This window comes from Nestor notabilis, unplaced genomic scaffold, assembly GCF_000696875.1.
Source record: "Nestor notabilis isolate BGI_N333 unplaced genomic scaffold, ASM69687v1 scaffold636, whole genome shotgun sequence".
NCBI lineage: Eukaryota > Metazoa > Chordata > Aves > Psittaciformes > Psittacidae > Nestor > Nestor notabilis.
In genome coordinates this window covers 17,627-27,894 of record NW_009931249.1, presented here as the reverse complement: position 1 = coordinate 27,894, position 10,268 = coordinate 17,627, and positions in this window count along the sequence as shown.

The following is a 10,268-nucleotide window of genomic DNA, read 5'->3' as shown; positions in this document are numbered from 1 at the left end:
TCCCTATCACTGGAGCAAGGGTACATGGCAGCAAGTTTAAGAAGAGATGAATCGTAGTAGCATAGAGCTCAGGAAGGATAAAAGATACAACATCTTAGGTGGGGAAAGCCTGAAAGATGGCAAGTGAAAAAGCCAGTCTGGATGCATGCTTCATTTAGCCCCGAGGTGGTTTAGGACCAAAAATAAGTCTAAATTTTGCTTACATGAAGGAAATAAAAAAAATAATAATAAAAGAGGAGGTTTGACAGATCGTAGGAATAGTTACAGTCACCTGCTGTTTTTTTCCCCCCACTAACAATGAATGACATTTTGCATGACTAGTTTATAACCGCACCACAGCCTTCTGACAGGCAGCATTTTAAATGGTGTTTAAATTAGATACATAAATCACGATAAATACAAGAACCCTTCCCACAGAGAGCACTGAAGCTTAACGGAACTCATGCAAGTGATTTCAAGTAGGAAACTACCAGTGTTGGGCAGAAAAGGCAATTCAGACTATTAACTTCTACTCTCTCCACAAGACCTAGACAGTGGGGTTGGTCCCACTGCCCAAAGGAAAAGCAATGCAGATCAGGCAAGAAGGTTATGAATAAAAGAGATCCCCACAGTCAGCTGGGAGTATGAGCAAGGACTGGGAGAGGGCTTGGTTTTGCCCCATATCAATCTCCTTAACATGCATTTGGTGAACACTGTTATCAGCGATGCTGGATCGGAATAGTCCGGTTTGAGAGGGGAATCCAACCAAGCAGCTTTTGAGTTACAGCAAGACTTGGAGCACACACTCATGTGGGTAAACGTTTAAAGGGAAGCATGTAATGGCAAGAAGTCAAGAGTGTCATCACCTGACAAGGGGTCTATGCAATTCCAAACCAAAATACCCTTGTTGTTGGCATGATTTTGCCTCCTCCTGCAATGACTGTTCGAGGTTAGGAAACTGTATTGCTCGATCGTGGGCTGTTGAACTGGAACTTTACAAGCACCCATCAACACAAAGATCCACAAGGCTCACGTCCCACATCACACTGGAAGATTTGAGCAGTGAATAGTGCTAGGACACAAGTCCTGTTTTATCTCCTCTTCCCAGAAGGAGCAGTGTGGCCTGAAGTGCCAGGACGTATCTGCAATGCAAAAGGGACAGGTGTCCCTTCTGAACACAGCCATGGTAAGACACATGGAGACACAAGTAGCAGCCCAGATAGAGAAGCTGGGAAGAGCTGGGCTGGGCAAAATATTTCTCTGCAGGGCTGTACTGAAGCAGCTCCCAAGTTTTGGAGGAACATAATGTTACTTGCTGTACCCCAGGCAGCGATAACAGGTCTTTCCTCTTTTATTCTCCACCCCTGCAAGACTGTCAGCTACTCAAAACAGCTTCCTCACAGAATGGAACAGCTTGCTGGCAGTGAGCAGAGATGGCCACTTGTGCCACCAGCTGCACTCCCCACCATTCTGTCTCAGAGGCAAGCCCACCTTGTATCCTCTCCCACCTTGGGTGAGTCCTGAAGCAGAGCAGAGCTCCCCTTCTCCATAAGGGCCTTTGAGCTCCTCAATGATCCCCACGCTCCACTTCAGCTAATTTCACATCAAACTAGTCTGTCCAAGCCACGCCACACTGACACATTTCCGTGTACACCTCACCCTTTCCATTCCCCACCCTCACCCACCACATCAATACTAGGAGGATGGTCCTCTCCCTGCTGGGGGCAGGGGCAGTGGGGGGCTGAGCATCGTCAAAGCTGACTCCATGGGCCACAGGGAGCTAGCTGCAAAATCCTCTCCAGAACAGGAGGCAGAGGCACCTCCATGGAGTCCCCCTTTTCCCCATCTTTCCACGGCAAGCAGTAGACCCTGGTGTACAAGTAAGTTCAGTTCTCCAAAAGCAGCTGAGGCTCCAGCTGAGCTTCCCACCTACCTCTCCCTACTAAAGGCCCCACTGCATTACAGCACCTTCTCACCAACCTTCTCCTGGCCTGGTCACACAGAATCCCACTTCAAGAGGAAAAGGGAGCTGGACAAGGAGATCCTGACAGTGGCAGGGCTACATCTGCTTCCCCTCTGCTCACAGTGCCAGGACCACCCTAGGGTGGTGGGATCTGCCAGTGAGCTCTGCTCAATGTTCCTTGCAGGGTCCTTCTTTCCCATTTTTAAACATTCACTTCCTTCTTCTGTGTTCAGGTTTTGCCAGTCACAATTACTTGATTTCCTTCACCCTTCCTCTCCTTTACTGCCACACTTAATGCAGAACAACAGACAGGAACACCAGGCAAAAGAAGGTGATGTAACCACTGTCCAAACATGCAAGTTTGGGCTTAGGAAAAGTAAACCTCACCTGGAGTCGAATCTGACAAAGGATGTAAGTGGAAACAAGAAAAGTTCCTACAGGTACCATAGCAGGACAACTAGGGAAAACGTGGGCCTGCTGAGAAAGGGAGCAGGAGTCCTTTGACAAAGGACATAGAAAAGACTGAGGCACTGCAGCCTTTACTGCTGTATTGGGTTTGCGTGGCAGGGTATTGGGGGAAGTGGGGGGGAGGCTACTAAAACCCTGCCATGAAAGTGGGATGGTGGCTTCTGCAAGAAGCTTCTCCCATGTCCCATAGAGCCAATGCCAGTCTGTGTCAAGACAGACCCACGCAGGCCAAGGACAAGTCCACCAGTAACGGTGGGAGCACCTCTGGGGTAATATAGCTAAGAAAGGGAAAGAAAAAACTGTGCAACTGCAGCTCATGATAGGAGCTGTGGTGGTTTAAGCCCTGCCGGTAACTCAGCACCACACAGCTGCTCGCTCAGCCCCCTACTTCCCCTTCCCCTCCAGGTGGGATGGGGAGTACAATTCAAAGAATGTAAACTCCACAGCTTGAGATAAGAACAGTCCAGTAACTAAAGTATAATACAAAACTACTACTGCTACTAATAACAGTAAGGGAAACAACCAGGTGGAGACAATAGGAAACTAAAAAGGGAAAGGAAAAACAACAATAAACCCAAGTGATGCACAATACAATTGTTCGCCACCCACCGACTGATACCCAGCCTGACCCAAGCAGCTATCTGGCCCTTCCAGGTAACTGCCCTCAGCTTATATAGTGGGCATAATGTCCTGTGGTATGGAATACCCCTTTGGCTAGTTTGGGCAGGGTCCCATCTCTGTTTCCTCCCAGCTTCTTGAGCTACTTCTCACTGGCAGAGCATGAGAAACTGAAAGGTCCTAAAGTTCCTTGGTCAGATTAAACATTACTTAGCAACAACCAAAACATCTGTGTGTTATCAGCAATATTCTCAGACTGAAGCCAAAACATAGTACTGTGCCAGCTACTAGGAGGGAGAAAAATAACTGTTAAGAGCTGAAACCAGGAGATGAGCATATGTGAGAGCAACAGCCCTGCAGACGCCAAGGTCAGTGCAGAAGGAGGGGAGGAGGTGCTCCAGGTGCTGGGGCAGAGATTCCCCTGCAGCTCATGGTGCAGACCATGGTGGGGCAGATGTGCCCCTGCAGCCCATGGAGGTCATGGTGGAGCAGATTCCACATGCAGCCCATGGAGGTGCACAGTGGAGCAGATATCCCTCTGCAGCCCATGCAGGACTCCGCACCAGAGCAGGGGGATGCCCAAAGGAGTCTGTGACCCCGTGGGCAGACTGTGCTGGAGCAGGCTTCTGGCAGTACCTGTGGCCCCATGGAGAGAGGAGCCCACACTGGAGCAGATTTGCTGTGCTTTCCCTGCACAGCCATGTCTGAGCAGAGTGAGCCAGAATGGACAGAGCCCAAGGTCCTGAAAATCCTGGGTGTGCAGCACTGGGTAGGGCCTGAAGCCACAACTTGGGATCCCCAGCACACCTCACCTGCTTGTGGGGCTGCAAGGAGTCAGGGTCCCCACAGCAGGAGCATGCAGAGCATCCCTGCACACTGGTCAGTGCCCAGGGGCAGTATAACTCCATCTTGAGGGTGAGCTGGAGCTGGGGTCCTCTCATCTGGATAAGGAGGTAGAATATCCTCCCTCGCTTGCTGCTCAGGGCTCTAGTGCCACTGTCCCAGCACAGAGGCTGATGTTGAAGTGACAAAAGGATGAAGGACTGATGAAGGGACCTCTGCCAGCATGGCACAGAGCCCTTTGCATCCTGGAGAAAGGATGAAGGCAGCATAGCCTTTGCAATCCAAGAATAAGCCTCCTACCTTCCCTACCCATCATCCTGGCCTAATGCCTCATATCACCAGCCTCTCTTTGGGGTAGGGGGAGCTGGGATGGAAGGAGACACTGCAGATTGTACTCGTGTTCCTATGTTTCTACAGCTGATGTAGAGAATGTGTTTAACGCTATCCTCCCTGCACCCAGCTCCCAAAGACCAAGTCCTTGTGGCTGTCACTTCACTTCTTCCAACAACAAATATCACAGAGGTTTTTTCCTGAAGCTGCCAAGAGATTCTGGAGTAGAATACAGAGATCCCTGCAGCACTCCTCAGACCTCTGCTTACCAGGCCGCAGTGGGCAACCAGCACAAGCTTTTTCAGGCTGGACAGTGTTTCCTAGACAGCTTCTGCCCATTGAGATGTGCAGCCCTAGCACTGGGAGTACTATCTCATGAAAGAATATGCAGTGCTTTGTAGGAAATAGAGTAAAATGCATTCATTTGCTTCGTGTTTCCTCACTGGTGGCATAAACAGAGGAAGCTGCTCCTCTACCTGTCTAAGCAGGATAACACAACTGCAAGAGATACAGCAAGGGCATACAGATGGTTTCAAATGATTCCCTGAAGCCTCTCACAACAGCTATTTCTGGGTGCTTGGCCCTGAGCTGAAAGAAGGGTACAACACAGACTAAGAAACAGATCTGATTGTGTGGAGAACCTCAACAGAGCAGAGGAACTATGCAAGCCAGTCTCAAAATACAGAAAGATCCTCACCAGAAATGCCTCCGATGTGCAGCACAGAGTGTGGGCTTCACTGAAAGCCACTGCAGCTAGTCCTACTCTTTCCAGGTGTGCAGAAGTTAAGTCACACATGCAGCAAGCACAGTCAGCAATGGTTCATGCTGACTGTGAAGGAAGACCTGAAGGGAATCAACCTAAAATTGATCTCTAAGTCTGCTGCCTGCAAGACCTTTTGTTCCTCCTTTTTTTTTTTTTTTTTTTTTTTTAGGACAGTCATATTATCCTTGGCTCATAAGTTGGGTCTGATATTATAAGATAAAGCAGCAAAGCCACAGTAATTCTCCACCCTGTGTTGAGAACAAGTGGGATTCCTCTTCTTGGCACCTGGAAAGGTGCCCAGAAAACCACTGGGGTACTCTGATACCCTCAAGCACAGCCTACTCAGCCTTTCTGTACTTACTTTACGTGAACCTGTAAATGCTTATGTGACCTCTAAAGAACAGTTAAAGATGGAGAATCCAGGTCCACCACTTGTCTTCCAAAGTATGATGCAGCAGCATTGAAGGGATTTTGCTCTGCTTTAGCTCTGATCCTTTCACAAGGATATTTATGAAAAGTTACCTTTTCATGACTCATCTGTGAAACCTGACCGCAAAGGTCCTCGCTGTTTGCCAAAGGTGTGAGCTCCTAAAAGGGTTCTGAAGCCCAGGGATGTCTGCAGCACTCAGAAGCAGAGAGCTATGCTGTGGTATATCTACTACTGTCCAGGAAATGTCACACAAAACAAACAAGTGTATGCATGTCCAACTGTCTGAACATCTGCTTCACCATGTTCCCACTTACCAGCATGTTCCCACTTGCCCTACTGCATCCCAGTTACCCTGGGATTACAGATTTGCCTGCACTGCGCATGAAATTTGTGAATTCTGGACAAAATAACCATGTGGGAAAAGTTACATATGTTTAAGGAAACCCAGGCTATGGTAGTCTAATCCAGACCCAACTGAGAGCACCTTCTCCTGTGGCACACAGTGTTTTGTGAAAGAGTCACAGCAGCCAGGTCAGCCCTAATAGTCTCAAAACTCAAAACATTGTCAGCACTTTATTCTGTCTTCTACCGTCTTCGGTATCCTTGGCATTGACAGTGCCAAGAGCTGGAGGACACACAGACCTGGCAGTTATTTTCTTTACATGCCGAGGAAGGCCTGAAAGAAGTTTGATGGGCACCTTATCTTCTGGAAATACCAGCTCTCAGGTGTGGCTCCACACAGGTATGAGACAACCTCCCCAGCACATACTCTTGGCTTATTTGTGTTCTGTCACTTTCAGTCCCATCCACGTGCTGCTTTCTCTTGCTCAAAGAGCAGAAAATTAACCTGGGGTTGGAGTAGATGGGGGATTTAAAAATAAAGCACAGAATAAGGCACTTGAGCAGAATCAGGTCATAAAAAGTGCCCTATGTGGGTCAAACAGAGCACAAATAAATGGGAGACACATCACAGCTGGGAGCAGAGGGAACTGGAGTGTCTTTGACAGCAGTGAGATCCCCTCAGCTCACCTAGAGAACCACAATGGGGTGGTGTGATGGTCTCACTCTAAGAAAGGAGTAGCTATGAACCAGCCCCATTCCCTTGTATATAGGCCTGCACATCTCTATCAATGGCTGGACGCACATCATAGGCTGTGCTGCACCTGGCTGGAACAGGAAGGAATTCAGTCTACATTTAGCTCAGATGGGAGATGACTTTGTAATCTGATCAAGAAATCTGGGGGCAAGAAATCTCACTTAGCATGCTCGGCTCCTATATTGCACACTCTTCAGAGCATGCCAGCCTTCTGCTCTTTCTCAGGCCCCAGGGAGCAGCAAACTCCAAAGCAGACACCATCTGCCACCCAGCATCTCCTATCATATTTACACACACAAAACAGTAACAGCAGATCCCCACTGTGGTAGGGGAGAGGTGACACCAGAAGCTGTGGGAGCTGGGACCTTCTTGCATCCCACTGCTGGCTGCCAGGAAGGACACTCATCTTCTAATTCCAGGTGCAAACAGCAAAACTATCAGCTACCAGGCTCCCATCTGCCCAATGGACACCAACCCCTGAGCGTGTACAACTCTTTGTGTAGCCAAGAGTGTCCACTGCCATCCATCCTGATTCAGCAACTGGCTTAGCATCAGTAACAGCTTTCTACTGACTTCATGCAAGGACAAAGGCTAAACAATACCATAATTTACCAATCTGGATGTTCACTGTGTATCTTCTTTCCTCCTAGGCACATTCCCTGCTCCAAAAATACAAGCAAGGAATGAGTTAGTCTGGCTCTCCACTGAAATACTTAACCACGGCATGAGCTGTCTGTATTTCCAGGACAGAAATGATATACAAGCGCATAGAGAGAATGATGCTGTGGCTCCCATTCCACTCCACATGCCTGCACTGGGATTTCCCATCATAAGCAACACAAACACAAGACAAAAGACTTCAGCTCTGGGCACTGCTCTTAGGAGAAGTGCCAGACAGTTTGAGGAGAATTCAGTGGGGAGTGGTACAGACCAGTGATCAAAGGTATGTGACCTGCTATGAAATCCTAAAAGCTTCAGGGTGGAGATGGAGGGAAGCCATGAGAGTTGGCTTCAAACAGGGAAAAAGTTACTAGAAAGAGGATATAAATCACTTGTTTTCAAAGTCTAGGGGAGACAGAGTCACAAACCGTGTGTTTAACCACATCACAGAAGTCCCCAGTTAGACAGCAGAAAAACATCACAGGAGTGAGACAGGGAATGGCATGAATCTCCACCAGCAGCATTTCCCTGGCAGACTTGATACAAGCCAAGCAATGACGACAGAGCTATGGCTGACCCTGATTCAGGCAGGAGACAAGACTCAGAGCTAGAACTCAGAGAAACCACTTGTGATTTCATGTGCAGTAAGCCTGCCATGGCCACAGTGTGGCAGGGCTACACCCGCTCAAGCTGGCCACAATATCCCCCCCTCAGCAGGGCACCCAGTATCTCCGTTTCTTGTGCTGCTCACCTCTAAGCAGAGTACAGATACATGCCAATGAATTAATAATGGTTATCTTTGCTTCATGCTCTCCCAGCTTTGCTCAAGAAGCCTCCCTTCTCCTTGAGGCGTGTACTCTGTATGGCCTGTGTTGCTACTCCTGCATGAAAGCTGCCTTGGCAACAGGAGACACAGGCTGACATCCAGTAAGATAGGAGAGGCATTCACATTCCCAGTACCCCAGGACTGCTGGTTTTGTTCCCGAGAGCCAGCTAGCATGCACTGCAAATTTCATGACATGACCCCATGTGGATCAGATTGTACAAGAGAACTCCATACCTCAGGAGGCCTTGCCCCACGCACTCCTGGGGAAAGCACGGGATATGACAGTCATCCAAACACTTTCAAGTTCTGCTTTCTATTGTTCAGAGGCAGGTTTCCAAGCCCTGCCTATGCCTCATCTGCCACTCTGAAAAGCACTTCAGATGTTCAAGTGAGCCAGCAAAATAAGAGAATTTACAATTCTAAAGGATTTTTGAGGCCCTCATCTCTTGGAAGTTAGTGATAATTTGAAGAGCAGAGACACCAACAGAAGAAAATAAATTTACACCTCATTCCTTCTCTTGCATGCATGGTCAAAAAAGCTAAAACCAGGAGAAAGGAAGGAATGCAAATAAGAGGGATTTTGAAAGTTACAGTGAACATTTCAATCTGAAATGCCACAAAACCTTTTTATTTCCCTTTTCATTTTCTCTTTTGGGATGCTAAACTTGCGTTGCACTGGTAATGCCTTTTCCCTTTCAACTTCATCATTTTCAGGTGGTCTTTCTATAGCCAAAAACCCCATAGGGCAGCCTTGCTAGTCTCTCGTGAGCACTGTTTGCGGGCATCCAAAGAGAGTGCCACAAGAGACTGAAGCTTCCAACTCCATGCAATTAAGCAGAGTGAAACTGGCACAAGGATACACAACTAGAAGGCTCCAGAGGAGACACATATCCTATTCTCAGCCCTGTATCAGCAGTGCATGAAATAAAATCTTTAAATACACTCAGCTCCAAGTAATAAAATCAAAAGCAAGAATCACTGGCCTTCCTGAAATCTGCCTTGGTCCATGATTTTCTCTGGCCCCTTCTCCCCTACCATCTTCAACTCAGTTTCATTCATCTTGCCTTTCTCTCCTGATAAATCCTCTCTCTCCTCCCCTCTGTGTCCTTTTCTTCCACACAGCTGATCCTCTCAAAAGTCACCCCTCCTCATCCAAAAACAAATAACACAATTTGCTGACAGAAGACACGAAGAGTCACTCTGAGAGACTCAGAAAGTCCTTCCAGTTATCTTGTCTCTGCCAGTGGCAATTACGTAATGTTTAGAGCCAGATGACAACAGCAAGATGTACATAAAGTCAGGTTCAACAATGCACTGAACACCAAGCTGCACATGGGAAATAGGAGAGACATTTGCCGTTCTCAGTGCCCCCGGACTGCTGGGTTTGTGCCAAAGAGCCAGCTAACTTGCACTGCAAATTTCATGACATGACCTCACGTGAGCAGATTGTACAAGAAAACTCCATAAAAAGTACTTTCCCCTCTCCTCACTCTGCTACCCCCACAGTATATTTATGTTGAAACAGGAAGACATGTGCTACCTGCCCCCAAACCAGGCTTGTCAGCACAGACACACAAGGTTTTGGTTTCAGTGTCCTCAATTTTAAAGAGACTGTTGGTCCCTCTTCTGATCAGACAGAGGCAGGCTTCTTGCTGAATCTCAGCAGAGGAACAGCAGCAGAACACATCTGTCATCAGGATGTGGTACAGCAGCAAGACTCAGATACAGGCACTTCCAGTGGGAAACGGCTGCTCTTAGCAGTTGACTAAGTAACTGCGCCAACTAAGACTCAGGTCCACCCAGCTAGGCTGGGACAATTTTGGCAAAGAGAAGTACATCACATCATTATATTTACTCTGAACAATGCTACTAATGCTTTTCCCACAGGGCAAAGATCTCTCCCCAGACCTGGTACTGCAGGCCACATGCTCTAATACACCCTGCCCCTGAGGTTAAACAAGAGCATTCTAAGTGACAAGCACTGAAAAAACAGCATGCAGAGGAACTTCTCACACCCAGATGGCTTTAAAGCTTCCAGCCTCACAGCACTCCACATGCATTTCTCACCCATTCTTCTTCGCTTACACAGAGAAAAGGCTGTTGGCTGCAACCCTGACAGGAGCACAGTGATCGCAAAACAAGCAAGCAGCTAGAAAGGATCTGCTTGTTGTGCTGGTCTGCAGGTGCCGCTTTGTAGCTACAAGCAACCAGTGCTGGGTTTCAGTTTCCCATCCCATGTGTCCTTGCTTGCCATCATCTTTCACGGCAACGAAAATGGCTTCATTAGAAACG